This window comes from Pleurodeles waltl, chromosome 5 (assembly GCF_031143425.1).
Source record: "Pleurodeles waltl isolate 20211129_DDA chromosome 5, aPleWal1.hap1.20221129, whole genome shotgun sequence".
NCBI lineage: Eukaryota > Metazoa > Chordata > Amphibia > Caudata > Salamandridae > Pleurodeles > Pleurodeles waltl.
The window spans coordinates 857,060,500-857,080,637 of record NC_090444.1 but is presented as its reverse complement, the minus strand read 5'-3'; the positions used below and the strand labels follow the sequence as shown (position 1 = coordinate 857,080,637).

The window sequence follows — 20,138 nt, the reverse complement described above, 5'->3', positions numbered from 1 at the left end:
GGTACCCAGCAATGCAGTCTAGCGTGGGGAGGCAAGGACTTACCTCCACCAAACTTGGACTGAAGAGTCACTGGACTGTGGGAGTCACTTGGACAGAGTTGCTGAGTTCTAGGGACCACGCTCGTCGTGCTGAGAGGGGACCCAGAGGACCGGTGATGCAGTTCTTTTGGTGCCTGCGGTTGCAGGGGGAGGATTCCGTCGTCCCACGGGAGATTTCTTTGGAGCTTCTAGTGCAGAGAGGAGGCAGACTACCCCCACAATATGCACCACCAGGAAAACAGTCGAGAAGGTGGCAGGATCAGCGATAGAAGGTTGCAGTAGTCGTCTTTGCTACTTTGTTGCGGTTTTGTAGGCGTCCTGAGCAGTCAGCGGTCGATTCCTTGGCAGAAGGTGAAGAGAGAGATGCAGAGGAACTCTGATGAGCTCTTGCATTCGTTATCTAAAGAATTCCCCAAAGCAGAGACCCTAAATAGCCAGAAAAGGAGGTTTGGCTGCCTAGGAATGAGGATAGGCTAGCAACACAGGTAAGAGCCTATCAGGAGGAGTCTCTGACGTCACCTGCTGGCACTGGCCACTCAGAGCAGTCCAGTGTGCCAGCAGCACCTCTGTTTCCAAGATGGCAGAGGTCTGGAGCACACTGGAGGAGCTCTGGGCACCTCCCCTGGGAGGTGCAGGTCAGGGGAGTGGTCACTCCCCTTTCCTTTGTCCAGTTTCGCGCCAGAGCAGGGCTGGGGGATCCCTGAACCGGTGTAGACTGGCTTATGCAGAGATGGGCACCATCTGTGCCCATCAAAGCATTTCCAGAGGCTGGTGGGGGCTACTCCTCCCCAGCCCGGACACCTTTTTCCAAAGGGAGAGGGTGTAACATCCTCTCTCTGAGGAAGTCGTTAGGTCTGCCTTCCTGGGCCAAGCCTGGCTGGACCCCAGGAGGGCAGAAACCTGTCTGAGGGGTTGGCAGCAGCAGCAGCTGCAGTGAAACCCCAGGAAAGGTAGTTTGGCAGTACCCGGGTCTGTGCTAGAGACTCGGGGGATCATGGAATTGTCTCCCCAATGCCAGAATGGCATTGGGGTGACAATTCCATGATCTTAGACATGTTACATGGCCATGTTGGGAGTTACCATTGTGACGCTATACATAGGTAGTGACCTATGTATAGTGCACGCGTGTAATGGTGTCCCCGCACTCACAAAGTCTGGGGAATTTGCCCTGAACGATGTGGGAGCACCTTGGCTAGTGCCAGGGTGCCCACACACTAAGTAACTTAGCACCCAACCTTTACCAGGTAAAGGTTAGACATATAGGTGACTTATAAGTTACTTAAGTGCAGTGGTAAATGGCTGTGAAATAACGTGGACGTTATTTCACTCAGGCTGCAGTGGCAGGCATGTGTAAGAATTGTCAGAGCTCCCTATGGGTGGCAAAAGAAATGCTGCAGCCCATAGGGATCTCCTGGAACCCCAATACCCTGGGTACCTCAGTACCATATACTAGGGAATTCTAAGGGTGTTCCAGTATGCCAATGTGAATTGGTGAAATTGGTCACTAGCCTGTTAGTGACAATTTGGGAAGCAAAGAGAGAGCATAACCACTGAGGTTCTGGTTAGCAGAGCCTCAGTGAGACAGTCATCACACAGGGAACACATACAGGGCACACTTATGGGCACTGGGGCCCTGGCTGGTAGGGTCCCAGTGACACATACACTAAAACAACATATATACAGTGAAATATGGGGGTAACATGCCAGGCAAGATGGTACTTTCCTACACAACACCCCCTCTCCCCCCCCCAAACGAAGGACAATAAGACTAGCCATGACCTGATGAGTCTTCATTGTCTAAGTTGAAATATCTGGAGAGTCCATCTGCATTGGAGTGGGTACTCCCAGGTCTATGTTCCACTGTATAGTCCATTCCCTGGACCACCTCAACAATTTAGGGTTTTCACCTCTCATTTGTTTTAGCCAAAGTAGAGGTTTGTGGTCTGTCTGAACAATGAAGTGGGTGCCAAACAGGTATGGCCTCAACTTCTTCAGTGCCCAGACCACAGCAAAGGCCTCCCTCTCTATGCAAACCAACACTTTTCTCTAGGGGTCAACTTCCTGCTGATAAAAGCAATAGGTTGATCCTGGCCCTCAGAATTGAGTTGTGATAAGACTGCCCCTACCCCTAATTCAGATGCATCAGTTTGAACAATGAATTTCTTGGAGTAACATGGGCTTTTTAGGACAGGTGCAGAGCACATGGCCTGTTTCAGCTCCTCAAAAGCTTTCTGACAGCTAGCTGTCCACAATACCTTTTTAGGCATTTTCTTAGAAGTGAGGACATTAAGAGGGGCTGCAATGGAGCCATAGTTCTTTATGAACCTCCTGTAATACCCAGTGAGGCCTAAGAAGGCTCTCACTTGGGTCTGAGTTGTAGGGGGAACCCAATCTGATTGTTTGGATTTCCCCCTGAAGTGGTGCAATCTGTTCTCCTCCTACAAGGTGTCCCAGATAGACCACTTTCCCCTGCCCTATCTGGCACTTTGAAGCCTTAATAGTGAGGCCTGCCTTCTGCAGGGCCTCCAAAACTTTTCACAGGTGGACCAGGTGATCATCCCAGGTGGAGCTAAAGACAGCTATGTCATCTAGGTATGCTGCACTAAAAGCATCCAACCCTTGCAGGACTGTATTCACCAACCTCTGAAAAGTGGCAGGTGCATTTTTCAAACCAAAGGGCATTACTGTGAATTGGTAGTGCCCTCCAATAGTCGAAAATGCAGTTTTTGCTTTAGCATCCTCTGATAACTTGATCTGCCAATACCCTGCAGTCAAATCAAAGGTGCTTAGATACTTGGCAGATGCCAGTGTATCTATTAGCTCATCTGCCCTGGGTATAGGGTGAACATCAGTTTTAGTTACCTGGTTGAGACATCTGTAGTCAACACAAAATCTCATTTCCCTTTTCCCATCTTTGGAATGAGTCTTTGGTACAAGTACCACAGGAGAGGCCCATGGACTTTCAGAGTGCTCAACCACTCCCAGTTTAAGCATTTTCTGAACTTCTTGTTTTATGCAGTCCCTGACATGGTTAGGCTGCTTATAGATCTTACATTTGACAGGCATGCTGTCTCCAGTATCTATAGTGTGCTCACACCAAGAAGTGGTGCCTGGCACAGTAGAAAAGAGTTCAGAAAACTGACCCAGGAGATTTATGCAGTGGTCTTTCTGCTCAGCAGTAAGAAAATCTGCTAAAACTACACCTTCCACTAGAGCATCTTGTTCTGTGGAAGAGAAGAGATCAGGGAGAGGGTCACTCTCTTCTTCCTGTCCTTCATCCGTTGCCATGAGCAGGGTGAGATCAGCCCTGTCATAGTAGGGTTTTAGGCGATTGACATGGAGCACCCTAAGGGGACTCCTGGCAGTGCCCAAGTCAACCAAGTAGGTGACTTCTCCCTTCTTTTCAACAATAATGTGGGGTTCACTCCATTTGTCTTGGAGTGCTCTTGGGACCACAGGCTCCAAGACCCACACCTTCTGTCCTGGTTGGTACTGAATCATAACAGCCTTCTGGTCATGCCATTGCTTTTGGAGCTCTTGGCTGGCCTGAAGGTTTTTGCTGGCCTTTTTCATATACTCAGCCATTCTGGATCTTAGGCCAAGTACATAGTCCACTATGTCTTGCTTAGGAGCTTTTAAAGGTTGTTCCCAACCCTCCTTTACAAGTGTTAGAGGACCTCTTACAGGGTGCCCAAATATGAGTTCAAAGGGACTGAAGCCCACTCCTTTTTGGGGTACCTCCCTGTAAGCAAAAAGGAGGCAAGGTAACAGGACATCCCATCTCCTCCTGAGTTTTTCAGGGAGTCCCATTATCATTCCTTTGAGAGTTTTATTAAACCTCTCAACCAGTCCATTTGTTTGTGGATGATAAGGTGTGGTGAATTTGTATGTTACACCACATTCCTTCCACATGGCCTTCAAGTATGCAGACATAAAGTTGCTACCCCTGTCTGATACCACCTCTTTTGGGAAACCCACCCTGGAAAAGATTCCCAGGAGGGCCTTTGCCACTGCAGGAGCTGTAGGGGTCCTTAGAGGAATTGCTTCAGGATATCTTGTAGAATGGTCCACTACCACCAAGATAAACCTATTGCCTGAAGCAGTAGGAGGGTCAAGGGGGCAACTATGTCAACCCTACCCTTTCAAAGGGAACCCCAACCACAGTCAGTGGAATAATGGGAGCTTTTGGGGTGCCACCAGTCTTGCCACTGGCTTGACTGGTGACACAGGACTTACAAAAATCTTTTGTGTCCTCTGACATCCTAGGCCAATGAAACAGGGGGACAAGCCTTTCCCATGTTTTAATTTGCCCTAGATGTCCAGCCAAGGGAATGTTGTGGGCTAGAGTTAGGAGGAACTCTCTGTATTGCAGGGGAATGACCAATCTCCTGGCTGCTCCAGGTTTAGGGTCCCTTGCCTCTGTATACAAGAGGTTGTCCTCCCAGTAAACTCTATGTGAGTCACTGACATCCCCATTTTGCAGTTTGACAGCTTGCTGTCTTAGACCCTCTGATGTGGGACAGGTTTGCTCCCTGGCAGGCCCCCCTCCACCCAAAAGCTCAGGAGTGTCTGCTTCCAGCTCCTCTGGTGAAGGTTCTGCACAGGGGGGAAATTCTTCTTCCTCAGAAGTTGAATCATCTGTAGAGAGAGGGATAGTAGGTAGGGATTTACCTTTACTAACCCTAGCTTTAGGGAGCACTTGGTCCATTGTTCCAGGATCCAAGTCACCCTGTCCTTTTTGCTTTTTGGCCTGAGCCCTAGTCAAAGCAAAAATATGCCCAGGAATGCCCAGCATTGCTGCATGAGCCTCCAACTCCACTTCTGCCCAAGCTGATGTCTCTAAATCGTTCCCTAGTAGACAGTCTACAGGTAAATCTGAGGCAACCACAACTTTCTTTGGACCAGTAACAACCCCCCCCAGTTGAGATTCACAACAGCCATGGGGTGGCTAAGAGTGTTGTTATGAGCATCAGTCACTTGGTACTGGTGACCAAGTAGGTGTTGTTCAGGGTGTACCAGTTTCTCTATTACCATGGTAACACTGGCACCTGTGTCCCTGTAGGCCTGAACCTCAACACCATTTATTAGGGGAAGTTGCTTGTACTTATCCATATTAAGGGGACAAGCAACCAAGGTGGCCAAATCAATGGCACCTTCAGAGACTAACACAGCCTCTGTGGTCTCCCTAACAAGACCAACCCCAACTAAATTACCAAAAGTGAGCCCAGCTACTCCCTTGGTTTGGCTATTAGTAGGTTTGATCCCACCACCACTGCTATTACTAGGGGCACTAGGTGTAGAAGTTGGGGTTGTGGTAGTGGGAGGCTTGGTGCTTTTCTTTGGACAAATGGCATCAGTTGTCCAATGGCCTTTTACTTTACATAAATAGCACCATGGTTTCTTCACTTGATTAGAAGAGGATTTGGACCCACCACCCCCACCAGAGTGTTTTTGTGGGCCTGATGAAGACTCATTTTAAGATTTGTCCCCACCCTTGTCTGAAGACTTACCATCCTTCTTCTTGCCAACCATGTCACCCCCTGTATGAACTTTTCTGTTCACTCTTGTTCTGACCCATTTGTCTGCCTTCTTTCCCAATTCTTCGGGAGAGGTCAGATATGAGTCCACTAGATATTGGTGTAACAAATCAGACACACAGTTATTCAGAATATGCTCTCTCAGGATTAGATTATACAGGCTTTCATAGTCAGAAACTTTACTGCCATTTAACCACCCCTCCAAGGCCTTCACTGAACAGTCAACAAAGTCTACCCAGTCTTGTCAGGACTCTTTTCTGGGTTCTCTGAACTTAATCCTGTATTGTTCAGTGGTTAAGGCAAATCCATCCAAGAGTGCATTCTTCAAAACTGTAAAATTATTAGCATCACTTTCCTTCACAGTAAGGAGCCTATCCCTACCCTTTCCACTGAAAGATAGCCATAGGATAGCAGCCCACTGCCTTTGAGGGACCCCCCTGTACAACACAGGCCCTCTCAAGTGCAGCAAACCACTTGTTAATGTCATCCCCCTCCTTGTAAGGGGGAACTATCTTATGCAGATTCCTAGAATCATGCTCTTTCACAGGATTACTTTCTGTAATACTGCTGCTGCCACCATGGGGTCCTAACCCCAACCTCTGTCTTTCTTTTTCTAAGTCTAAAGATTCCCTGTCTAGAGCCAGCTGTTGCTGTTTAAGCTTCAGCCTGGACTCTTCCACTCTCAATCTATTGAGCTCCCTTTCTAACATTCTGTCATCGAGGTGGGTGGGTTGGGCATGCTTTGAAACAGAAGAATGGTGTGAATGAACAGAGGGAGAATTGTCCCTAACAGTTGGCACTCTAACAACCTGGCCTGCAGGAATGACATCCCTACTGTGATGAGAGCTCACATTAGTACCAGTTATGCTAGGTGGTCTGCTAAGGGGCAAGTTGGGAAGGATACCATCTAACATTCTTACTGGGGGTGCCCCAGAATCAGAGTGTGAACCATCTGCTAACTTCTCAACTGATGTGCCACTTAAGGCCTTATCATTTTCAATCAGCATGTTAATTAACAATTCTCTAGAGGGATTCTTCCCTACCCCTAAACCTCTATCAATGCAGAGACTCCTTACACCTTTCCAGCTAAGGTTATCATTAGCAGTGCTGGCCAGATCAAGAGTAGGACCTGTACCAGACATGATAGAAAAAGGTTTAGGGACAGAAAAAAGAAAGAAAAAGTTTCAGGACTTTTTAAGGAAACAGAAAAAAACTTTTTCAACTTTTTAAAAACTTTTTTGAAAGTTTAGAGGTACTTTTCAGCACTTAGCAATTAGAGTTAGAGGAGAAAAGCAAAACATTTTGGTTAGGTGTACATACACTGAACTTGTTTTGTATATTTTTCTCTTATGAAAAGTACAAAGTGACAAAGTGGTAAGTAGTTGCAAGTACTTATCCCACCGCTGCACAACCAATTTAGGAGGCTGGCCTGGCTTGTAGTGGGTACCAAGGGGTACTTACACTCTGTACCAGGTCCAGTTATCCCTTATTAGTGGAGAAGAGGTGTTTCTAGCAGATTAGGCTGGTAGAAGGTAGCTATAGCAGAGCAGCTTAGGCTGAACTAGGAGACATGCAAAGCTCCTACTATACCACTGGTGTCATATGCACAATATCATAAGAAAATACAATACACAGATATACTAAAAATAAAGGTACTTTACTTTTATGACAATATGCCAAAAGTATCTCAGTGAGTACCCTCAGTATGAGGATAGCAAATATACACAAGATATATGTACACAATACCAAAAATATTCAGTAATAGCAAAAGGAAGTAATGCAAGCAATGTAAAGTTACAGTAGATTGCAATAGGAGCACATAGGTAAAGGGGCAACACAAACCATATACTCCAAAAGTGGAATGCGAACCACGAATGGACCCCAAACCTATGTGAGCATGTAGAGGGTCGCTGGGACTGTAAGAAAACAGTGAGGGTTAGAAAAATAGCCCACCCCAAGACCCTGAAAAGTAGGTGTAAAGTGCACCTATATTCCCCAGAGAGCACAGAAGTCGTGATAGGGGAATTCTGCAAGGAAGACCAACACCAGCAATGCAACTAAAGTGGATTTCCGGACGAGAGTACCTGTGGAACAAGGGGACCAAGTCCAAGAGTCGCGACAAAGTCGAGATAGGGCAGATGCCCAGGAAATGCCAACTGAGGGTGCAAAGAAGCTGCCACCGGATGGTAGAAGCTGTGGATTATGCAAGAGCAAAGAGGGCTAGAAACTTCCCCTTTGGAGGATGGATGTCCCACGTCGTGAAGAAGCTTGCACAGGTGTTCCCACGCAGAAAGACCGCAAACAAGCCTTGCTAGCTGCAAGGGTCCCGGTTAGGGTTTTTGGATGCTGCTGTGGCCCAGGAGGGACCAGAATGTCGCCAATTGCGTGAGGAGACAGAGGGGGCGCCCAGCAAGATAGGGAGCCCTCACAAAAGCAGACAGCACCCGCAGAAGTGCCGAAACAGGCACTACGAAGAGGAGTGAACCGGAGCTCACCCGAAGTCACAAAAGGAGATCCCACGACACCGGAGGACAACTCAGGAGGTTGTGTACTGCAGGTTAGAGTGTCGGGGACCCAAGCTTGGCTGTACACAAAGGAAATCCTGGAAGAGTGCACAGGAGCCGGAGCAGCTGCAAATCATGCGGTACCCAGCATTGCAGTCTAGCGTGGGGAGGCAAGGACTTAACTCCACCAAACTTGGACTGAAGGGTCACTGGACTGTGGGAGTCACTTGGACAGACTTGCTGAGTTCCAGGGACCACGCTCGTCGTGCTGAGAGGGGACCCAGAGTACCGGTGATGCAGTTCTTTTGGTGCCTGCGGTTGCAGGGGGAGGATTCCGTCGTCCCACGGCAGATTTCTTCGGAGCTTCTAGTGCAGAGAGGAGGCAGACTACCCCCACAGCATGCACCACCAGGAAAACAGTCGAGAAGGCGGCAGGATCAGCGATGCAAGGTTGCAGTAGTCGTCTTTGCTACTTTGTTGCAGTTTTGCAGGCGTCCTGAGCAGTCAGCGGTAGATTCCTTGGCAGAAGGTGAAGAGAGAGAAGCAGAGGAACTCTGAGCTCTTGCATTTGTTATCTAAAGAATTCCCCAAAGCAGAGACCCCAAATAGCCAGAAAAGGAGGTTTGGCTACCTAGGAAGGAGGATAGGCTAGCAACACAGGTAAGAGCCTATCAGGAGGAGTCTCTGACGTCACCTGCTGGCACTAGCCACTCAGAGCAGTCCAGTGTGCCAGCAGCACCCCTGTTTCCAAGATGGCAGAGGTCTGGAGCACACTGGAGGAGCTCTGGGCACCTCCCCTGGGAGGTGCAGGTCAGGGGAGTGGTCACTCCCCTTTCCTTTGTCCAGTTTTGTGCCAGAGCAGGGCTGGGGGATCCCTGAACCGGTGTAGACTGGCTTATGCAGAGATGGGCACCATCTGTGCCCATCAAAGCATTTCCAGAAGCTGGGGGAGGCTACTCCTCCCCAGCCCTGAAACCTTTTTCCAAAGGGAGAGGGTGTAACACCCTCTCTCTGAGGAAGTCCTTTGTTCTGCCTTCCTGGGCCAAGCCTGGCTGGACCCCAGGAGGGCAGAAACATGTCTGAGGGGTTGGAAGCAGCAGCAGCTGCAGTGAAACCCTGGGAAAGGTACTTTGGCGGTACCCGGGTCTGTGCTAGAGACTCGGGGGATCATTGAATTGTCTCCCCAATGCCAGAATGGCATTGGGGTTACAATTCCATGATCTTAGACATGTTACATGGCCATGTTCGGAGTTACCATTGTGACGCTATACATAGGTAGTGACCTATGTACAGGGAGTGCAGAATTATTAGGCAAGTTGTATTTTTGAGGATTAATTTTATTATTGAACAACAACCATGTTCTCAATGAACCCAAAAAACTCATTAATATCAAAGCTGAATATTTTTGGAAGTAGTTTTTAGTTTGTTTTTAGTTTTAGCTATGTTAGGGGGATATCTGTGTGTGCAGGTGACTATTACTGTGCATAATTATTAGGCAACTTAACAAAAAAAAATATATACCCATTTCAATTATTTATTATTACCAGTGAAACCAATATAGCATCTCAACATTCACAAATATACATTTCTGACATTCAAAAACAAAACAAAAACAAATCAGTGACCAATATAGCCACCTTTCTTTGCAAGGACACTCAAAAGCCTGCCATCCATGGATTCTGTCAGTGTTTTGATCTGTTCACCATCAACATTGCGTGCAGCAGCAACCACAGCCTCCCAGACACTGTTCAGAGAGGTGTACTGTTTTCCCTCCTTGTAAATCTCACATTTGATGATGGACCACAGGTTCTCAATGGGGTTCAGATCAGGTGAACAAGGAGGCCATGTCATTAGATTTCCTTCTTTTATACCCTTTCTTGCCAGCCACGCTGTGGAGTACTTGGACGCGTGTGATGGAGCATTGTCCTGCATGAAAATCATGTTTTTCTTGAAGGATGCAGACTTCTTCCTGTACCACTGCTTGAAGAAGGTGTCTTCCAGGAACTGGCAGTAGGACTGGGAGTTGAGCTTGACTCCATCCTCAACCCGAAAAGGCCCCACAAGCTCATCTTTGATGATACCAGCCCAAACCAGTACTCCACCTCCACCTTGCTGGCGTCTGAGTCGGACTGGAGCTCTCTGCCCTTTACCAATCCAGCCACGGGCCCATCCATCTGGCCCATCAAGACTCACTCTCATTTCATCAGTCCATAAAACCTTAGAAAAATCAGTCTTGAGATATTTCTTGGCCCAGTCTTGACGTTTCAGCTTGTGTGTCTTGTTCAGTGGTGGTCGTCTTTCAGCCTTTCTTACCTTGGCCATGTCTCTGAGTATTGCACACCTTGTGCTTTTGGGCACTCCAGTGATGTTGCAGCTCTGAAATATGGCCAAACTGGTGGCAAGTGGCATCGTGGCAGCTGCACGCTTGACTTTTCTCAGTTCATGGGCAGTTATTTTGCGCCTTGGTTTTTCCACACGCTTCTTGCGACCCTGTTGACTATTTTGAATGAAACGCTTGATTGTTCGATGATCACGCTTCAGAAGCTTTGCAATTTTAAGAGTGCTGCATCCCTCTGCAAGATATCTCACTATTTTGGACTTTTCTGAGCCTGTCAAGTCCTTCTTTTGACCCATTTTGCCAAAGGAAAGGAAGTTGCCTAATAATTATGCACACCTGATATAGGGTGTTGATGTCATTAGACCACACCCCTTCTCATTACAGAGATGCACATCACCTAATATGCTTAATTGGTAGTAGGCTTTCGAGCCTATACAGCTTGGAGTAAGACAACATGCATAAAGAGGATGATGTGGTCAAAATACTCATTTGCCTAATAATTCTGCACTCCCTGTATAGTGCACGCGTGTAATGGTGTCCCCGCACTCACAAAGTCTGGAGAATTTGCCCTGAACGATGTGGAGCACCTTGGCTAGTGCCAGGGTGCCCACACACTAAGTAACTTAGCACCCAACCTTTACCAGGTAAAGGTTAGACATATAGGTGACTTATAAGTTACTTAAGTGCAGTGGTAAATGGCTGTGAAATAACGTGGACATTATTTCACTCAGGCTGCAGTGGCAGGCCTGTGTAAGAATTGTCAGAGCTCCCCATGGGTGGCAAAAGAAATGCTGCAGCCCATAGGGATCTCCTGGACCCCAATACCCTGGGTACCTCAGTACCATATACTAGGGAATTCTAAGGGTGTTCCAGTATGCCAATGTGAATTGGTGAAATTGGTCACTAGCCTGTTAGTGACAATTCGGGAAGCAAAGAGAGAGCATAACCACTGAGGTTCTGGTTAGCAGAGCCTCGGTGAGACAGTTAGTCATCACACAAGGAACACATACAGGGCACACTTATGAGCACTGGGGCCCTGGCTGGCAGGGTCCCAGTGACACATACCCCCATATTTCACTGTATATATGTTGTTTTAGTGTAACATGCCAGGCAAAATGGTACTTTCCTACAGGGGGTGACTCCTCCTTGTCTTTCTCATTATCCCTCTGGACCACACAGAGCCCTTGGTACGGGGGGTACCTTTTACACGGGCCTTAACTGTGTGCCAGGGCTGTGCCAATTAGGTAAACAAAGATAAAGTTTTGGGAAAGAACACTGGTGCTGGGGCCTGGTTAGCAGGGTCCCAGCACACTTCCAATCAAAGCTGGCATCAACACTAGCCAAAAAGTGACGGGATAACCATTCAAACAGTGGAATTTTCCTACAGTGACATAATAGATGCTGCAGCCCATTAGGGACCTTCCCTGGCCACAGGGCCCTTGGTACCAGGGATACCTTTTGCAAGGGTCTTAACTGTGTGCCAGGGCTGAGCCAATTGGGTAAACAATGGTACAGTTTTGGGAAAGAACGCTGGTGCTAGGGACTGGTTTGCAGGATCCCAGCACACTTTCAATCAAAGCTGGCATCAACACTAGGCAAAAGGAGAGGGGGTAACCATGCCAAAAGTGGCATTTTCCAACAGGTGGCCCAACTAACCATCTTAGCTCTGCCCTGTCTGGCATTTGGTAGCCTTGATAGTGAGCCCTGCCTTTTTCAAGGCCTCAAGTACATTCTTGGGTGGACAAGTTGATCCTGCCAGGTGGAGCTAAAAGACAGCAATATTATCTGAAATGATGCACTAAAGTCTTCCAGACCTGCCAGAACTTGATTCATCAACCTCTGGAATGTGGCAGGTGCCCACCAGGAATGGAAAGGCTATGTTAGGTTTAGCAGCATCAGTTAAGTAGATCTGCCAATAACCTGAAGCCAAATCAAAAGTCCTGAGATACTTGGCTTCAGCCAGAGTATTAATCAACTCATCTGCCCTGGGGATAGGATGGGCATCAGTCTTAGTGACTGCATTCAGGCGTCTGTAGTCCACACAAAACCTAATTTCTTTCTTTCCACTTTGAGAATGAGGTTTGGGCACAATTACTACGGGACTAGCCCAAAGGCTGTCTGTAGGATCAATAACCCCCAACTCGAGCATTTTTTGGAACTCTGCCCAGATGCAATCTCTGACATGGTTAGGCTGCCTCTACATTTTGCTATTGATAGGCAGACTATCACCTGTGTCCACATAATGGGCATACCAGGTGGTCTGACTGGATGTCAGGGAAAAGAGTTCTGAAAACTGAGAGAGAACTTGTCTGCAGTCAGATTGTTGCTGTTTAGTGAGACAATCAGCAAAGACTAGCCCATCCTCTGAACCATCAACAGGATTGTGGGAGAGGTGGACAGGGAAAGGGTTCCTCTCTTCTTACGGTCCTTAATCAGTGGCCATGAGCAAGCTCATGTCAGCCCTGTTGAAATAAGGCTTTAGGCGATTCACATGAAGCACCCTGTGGGGGCTTCTTGGAATGGCCAGGTCAACCAAATAAGTGACCTCACCCCTTTTCTCCACAATTGTGTAAGGGCCATCCGCTTGTCCTGGACTGCTCTTGGGGCCACAGGTTCCAAAACCCACCCTTTTGTAAGTTACACCACACTCCTTCCACATTGGTTTCAGGTAGCCAGACATGAAGTTTGCACCCGTCTGCCACCACCTCCTTAGGAAATCCACTCTGGAAAGATTCCTAGAAGGGCTTTGACCACTGCAGGTGCTGTAGTGGTCCTAAAGGGAATAGCTTCTGGGGCCCTGGTGGCATGATCCACCATCACCAGAATAAATCTGTTCCCAGAGGCTGTAGGAAACTAAAGAGGACCAACAATTTCAATCCCTACCCTTTCAAAGGGAACCCCAACCACAGGTACTGAAATTAAGGGGACCTTTGTAGTGCAACCTGACTTGCAACTAGCTTGGCAGGTGACCCCTCGCCAACATTCTGCTTTTCACCCCTGTCAAGACTTCGGAAAGGGCAGGGTACCATACCACCCGCAGACCTGCCACCGTCAGGTCAGCATACTGATGAGGTTGTGGTACCTTCAGACCCACGAGGAAGTTACGGCTCTCTTGGCCAAGGGACCATAGAAAGGGTACCGATGTCAGAAGTAGCTAGTGGTTGTTATTCTGCTACTTTTTGATTCCCAAAAAAGGACATGGGTCTAAGCCCTATTCTATATTTTCAGGACATCAGTCTCTTCCTCAAAAAGGAGAAATTCAGGATGGTCACTCTGGCTCAGGTCTTGTCTGCTGTGGACCAAGGAGACAGGATGGTAGCGTTGGGCTTGCAGGATGCGTTTTTTCACATCCTCATCCTGTCTGCCCACAGGCGCTACTTGTGGTTCAAGGTAGGCCACGAGCATTTTGAGTTGACTGTGCTCCCTTTCAGCCTCACCCCTAGGGTGTTCACTAAAGTGATGGCGGTGGTAGCAGCTCATCTGCACAGTTTAGGGGTTTCATTTTTTCCCTACCTCGATGACTGGCTGTTGAAGGCTCCTTCGCCCTAGGCTGTCATCACCTACCTTCAGACTACGGCGCACCTCCTGAGTTTGCTGGGCTTCAATATAAATGTGCTGAAGTCACACCTGACTCCCGCTCAGGAGCTCCCTTTCAACTGAGCTGTTCTGAACACAGTGCAGTTTCGGGCTTATCCTACCGAGAAGCAAGTTCCAGATATTCAGCTTATGATACTGATGTTTTGGCCTCTATCCTGGATTTTGGTGAGACAGATTCTGAGGCTGTTGGGCCTTATTGCCTCCTGCATCCTGTTAGTCAAATATGCCAGATGGCATATGAGGGCTCTGCAGTGGGACCTGAAGTTCCAATGGGCACAGCATCAGGAGAATCTCACGATACCATTCAGATCTCAGAGGGAACTGCAAAAGATTTGCAGTGGTGGTTAGTGAATAGCTATTGGGTCAGAGGCAGACTCCTCTCCCATCCCCAACCAGATCTCACAGTAGTGACAGATGCTTCACTTCTGGGATGGAGCAGCTGAAGGAAAGTGCCACTATTGGCATAGTTACCCACCCACACTTTTTGCCTAGTGTTGATGCCAACTTTGATTGAAAGTGTGCTGGGATCCTGCTACCCAGGCCCCAGCACCAGTCTTTCTCAAAAACTGTATCTTTGTTTCAATTGGCACAACCCTGGCACACAGTTAAGTCCCCTGTAAAAGGTACCCATGACACCAAGGGTCCTGTGGCCAGGGAATGTCTCTAAGGGCTGCTGCATGTATTATGCCACCCTAGGAGACCCCTCACTCTGCAAATGTACACTGCCTTGCAGTCTGTGTGTGCTGGTGGGGAGAAAAAAGCAAAGTCGACATGGCACCCTCCTCACGGTGTCATGCCCACAAGCACTGCCTATGGCATAGGTCAGTCACCCATCTAGCAGACCTTACAGTCCTAAGGCAGGATGCACTATAGATAGATACAGATGAGAGCATAGCTGCATGAGCAAAATGCCCCTTCAGTGTCTAGATCCATTCTTAAACATTGTAAGTGCAGTGTGGCCATATTGAGTATATGGTCTGGAAGTTTGTCATTACGAACTCCACAGCTCCATAATGGCTTCACTGAATACTGGGAAGTTTGGTATCAAACTTTGCAGCACAATAATCCCACACTGATGCCAGTGTGGGATTTAATGAAAAATGCACACAGAGAGCATGTTAGAGATGTCCCCCGTATGTTAGCCAAACTGCTAGTGTAGGACTGACTGGTCTGTGCCAGCCTGTCACTTTCAGGCAAGTTTCTGACCACATGATGTGAGTGCCTTTGTGCACTCTGTGGTCAGAATCAAAGCCTGTCCTCGGTAGAGGTGCTTTATACCTCCCCACTACAGGAACTGTAACACCTGGTGGTGAGCTTCAAAGGCTCAAGCCTCTGATTAAGGTGCCCCAGGGCACTCCAGCTAGTGGTGCTGTCCAAGAAGAAACCAACAACCAAGAACTCCCACCTCACTCCGAATGCGTGAGTCCGAACCACTCTGCACCCGACTCACACAGCCCGTGTCCAGGTGGTCCACCCAGCAAGAGAGGGTCCCCAGGCAATTGCGAGCAAATGTCTACCCTGGGTTGACCTCTCCACCCCTCCACAACAACGCCTGCATATGGAATTCCGAGGACCCCCGACCGTGAAGCTCTAGATGAAGAAATCGGATGCCTGAAAACACCCTGCAGCCGCAGCCCCCAGGCCTTGGAGAAACTGACATCCGGTGCAGCTACGTTCAGCAGGCGGCCCTCCTCCCTTTCCAACCAGTGGTGTGCCCGAGACACCCCCCTGGACCTCACCTGCACTCTCTGAGTGACCCCCAGGCTCCCCTCATAGACCAGCACTGGAAACCCGACCTCCTGCTGGCACCCTGCACCCGGCCGCCCCTGTGCCTCTGAGGGTGTGTGTTTGGTGTCTACTTGTGGCCCCTCCAGTGCTCTTCTAATCCCCCCTGGTCTACCCTCCGAGTCGTGGATACTTAACCACAGGTAGACCTGATTCTCAGTACCCCCGTCTCCATAGGAGCCCACGTTAAATTTGCTCATCTTTGACCTCTACACCCGTCCGGCCCCGTGTTGCTGGTGGTGGGTTTTTGGGGATAACTTGAACCCCAACCGGTGGGCTTCCTAAAACCTGGAGACTGAAACTGTAATTGTTGTACTTACCTGTAAAATGATCTAACATTTCTTCCCCCCAGTAATTGTTTCTGAAAATTGCAGTGTATCCATTTTTAAAGCATATTAGGGCCAATAATTCCAGAACTGAATAACTTATCAATTTCAAACAAACTACAGTTTATATATGTGTGAAACACGAATCTATTGAAATACTTACTTGCAACTTGAATCTTGTGGTTCTAAAAATAAACTAAGAAAATATATATTTGATATACAAAAACCATTGGTCTGGAGCTGTCATTGAATGTGTACTTCTTCTATTGTCTGTGTGTGTACAACAAATGCTTTGTGCTACCCTCTGATAAGCCTAACTGCTCGACCACACTACCACAAAAGAGAGCATTAGTTTGATCTACTTCAGCCTCTGTTGAGCCTCTTACAACTCCTGGACTCTGTGCACAGTATATCTCACTTTGATATAGTATATACTGAGCCAGCTTCCTACATTGGTGGATCAGTGGTGGGGTCTACGACTTTGTATTTGCTGGACTACTCAGCCAATACCTGATCACACAACTAAATTCCAAAATTGCCCATAGAAAACTGATTTTAGAATTTGACTATTTTTTCTAATTTTTTCAAACTCCTGCAAGGGCCTTGGTTAAGCCCCCTTAGCATTTCTTTCTTACATTTAAACGTTATTGTAAAGTAAGGATTTAGATACTAGAAGTAGTTTTTAGTTTCTAAAGAGTAATCTCAACTTTTAGTAACATAATGAGCAGCTCAGAGGAAATTGTTGTGGAACTCAACCTCGCCCCTTACCTCCAGCTAGGGATGGGAGACTTAAGATCCCTCTGTAAGCTGAAAAAGATTAGAACAGGTTCCAGTACTACCAAGGTCAAGCTCCATGAGCTCTTGGCAGAGTACACCAGAGACCATCCTGCTGAGGACAAAGAACTTCTCTCAGACACGGAAGATGTTAGTAATGAGGAGGATGACCCCCCTCACCTAACTAGGGAGAATAGGGTTCCAAAATCCCTGTCTCCACAGATAGTACTCACAGTATCTGGATCCTCCACAGGGGAGCTCTGGGAGCATTGAGGGCAGCCTCAATGAGGATGACATCCTTTTAGCAAGGATGGCCAAAAGGTTAGCTTTGGAGCCGCAACTGCTGGCTATAGAAAGGGAGAGAGCAGAAATAGGCTTAACACCCATTAATGGTGGCAGTAATATGAACAGGGTCAGAGAGAATACTGACATCCTAAAAATCCCCAAAGGGATTGTCTCAGAATATGAAGAAGCTAATGATATCACCAAATGGTTCACAGCTATTGAGAGGGCTTGTGCAACCAGAAGGATAAACAGATCTCTCTGGGGAGCTATCCTTTGGGAACCTTTCACTGGTAAGTGTACCGATTTCGGTAAAGATGCAGAATCCTATGACAACATGAAGGCTACCCTGATTGAGGGCTTTGGATTCTCCACTGAGGAGTATAGAATTAGGTTCAGTGGGGCTCACAAAACCTTGAGTCAGTCCTGGGTTGATTTGTTGATTTCTCAGTTAAAACACTAGATGGTTGGATAACTGGTAGTGGGATGCATGACTGTGATGGGTTTTATAATTTATTTATGAAGAATCACCTGTTAAGTAAGTGCTTCAATGACAAGTTGCATCAACATCTGGTTGTCAGGGGTCCAATTTCTCCCTACGAATTGGGAAAGAAGGAAGACCATTGGGTCAAGACTAGGGTGACCAAGACTTCCACAGGGGGTGACCAAAAGAAATGGGTCACAAACCCTCTCCCCGGGAAGGATGGTGACAAACCTAAGGACAAAACCAGAGTCTTCTCAAGGGCCCCAAAAGCCTGCGCAGGAGGGTTGGCCCGAGCCTCTTCTGTGTCCAGCTACACAGGGGTAACTCCGAACATAGGCATGTTTGTTATCAAACATGTTGGAATCATACCCCAATGCTTTTGTAAGCATGGGTTGTATGATTCCATTCACTCCTGGTGCTCCTTAGGGGACCCCCAGTATTGCCATTGCAGCCTTCTGAGGTTTTCCAGCCAGCCCCAGTTGCTGCCACCTCTCAGACAGGTTTCTGCCCTCCTGTTGCTTGAGCAGCTCAAGCCCAGGAAGGCAGAACAAAGGATTTCCTTTGGGAGCGGGGTGTTAGACCCTCTCCCTTTGGAAATAGTTGTTACAGGCTTCGGAAGGGTAGCCTCTCCAAGCCACTGGAAATGCTTTGAAGGGCACATTTGGTGCCCTCCTTGCATAATCCAGTCTAACCGGTTCAGGGGCCCCCAGTCCCCTGCTCTGGCACAAAACTGGACAAAGGAGAGGGGAGTGACCACTCCTCTGTCCATCACCACCCCAGGGATGGTGCTCAGAGCTGCTCTAGAGGGTCTCTGGGTTTTGCTATCTTGGATTCCAAATTGGCAGGAAACTCTGGGAGCATCTGAGTGGCCAGTGGCAGCAGGTGATGTCAGAGCCCTCCCCTCATAGATGCTTACCTGCTTAGCTGACTAATCCCCCTTTCACGGATATTTAGGGTCTTTCTCTTGGGTGTTTTTTCGGATTCAGATTGCAAGACTCCAGCAGAAATCCTGTGCATCCTTTACTTCACCTTCTTACTGAAGAAACTGCATCTGGACCTTCCATGAACTCTACAAACTGCAACAAAAAGCAAAGACGACTTCTGCAACATGTATCATCAGCTCCTACCAACAACTGGAACTGGTTCCCGGTTGTGCATCCTCAGAGGACAGCCTGCCTTCAGCCTGCACAAGAAGAACAAAGGAATCTCCCTTGGAGTGAAGGAGTCACTCCCCTGCTTCAGCAGGCACCTCTCTGCAATGACCACTGGGGCATGGGTCCCCTCTCCTGATGAGCTGCATGGATTCTGCCTCATAGGTAGTGGACTGAAGTGGTCTTGACGGTCCTGACATCCAACTTTCCAACTTTGTTGGAGGTAAAAGCTTGTCTCCCCATGCAAGACTGTACCCTGTGCACCACTTTTTTTTGTATTTGCCAAGGCTTCTTGGAATCCTTCCACAAAGTTCTTTTTGCAGTGTACAGCTCTGTTCCCCAGCACTCCTTCCTGCAACGCACAGCTTCCTGCATGGTTCTCCGGCGGTGTGGGACCCTTAGTTTTAGTGCTGCGTGGTCCTCCTTTTGCACCTTCTTTGGCCCCGTCCTGCGGGACTCCTGTGCGCGCTGCCTGGTCTTCTGAGGGCTCTCTGGGTTGCTGAGAGTCCCCTCTGACTTCCCCTCCTGGGTAGAGTCCACCAGGTCCCTCCTGGTCCCGGGCAGCGTAATTTTTTGCTAACCGCGAGCTTTGCGTGTGCCAAGGCTTGTTGGCGGAATCCAGCGACTCAAACCAGACTGCAATCATCCATCCGGCATGGGACATCATCTGCACCAACCAGGAACCCGCATCCGTCTTCTTGGGTGCAGTACTGTCAGAGTACCTTGATTTGATTTCCTCAGGAACAGTTGATTAATCCCCAGACACAACCCAGACTACTCGTAACAAGCTAGAATCTTGTTATTGAACACCCTGGAGGGGGAAAGGCGAATGGGATTCAGAGAGACTGCCTTAGAGATGATGGTTTGTCAAATATTCAATCTGCCGCCTCACTTCTTATATGACTGGATAACGGCACCTGAAAAAATCACATTCACAATCACTAGGGACACACTATTATCAGTTAATATACTTTCTTATTAATTAACCTATTATTCTCTCTGACATTCAATGTCATTCTTGCTCACCCTGAGATCCCTGAGGTCTTGCTTCATTCTGTTGATGTATTTGAGTGTTATGAGTATGATAATGAACTTCGTGGAATAGTTATCAAATAAACACGAAGAGTTGTCAGCTTCTTTGCTTATGTGATTACATTTTCCGTTCTGAATGTGTTTCTTTGTTTGTTCTTAATTAATCTGTTGGGTTGCTATATATATAGCTATCTATCTCCCTCTCTCTCTCTCTCGCTATATATATATATATATAGTTATTTATGGTTGAATTAGGTGAGGTATCGATTCCCTCTTGACTGGCTTTTAA

The 20,138-nt window shown here is 47.8% G+C and overlaps 1 protein-coding gene across 1 annotated transcript in view; it reads left to right on the top strand.

The window, feature by feature from the left end:
* The window catches only part of LYST (lysosomal trafficking regulator), a 2,674,875-nt gene that overhangs the window by 2,088,015 nt on the left and 566,722 nt on the right, over positions 1–20,138 (top strand).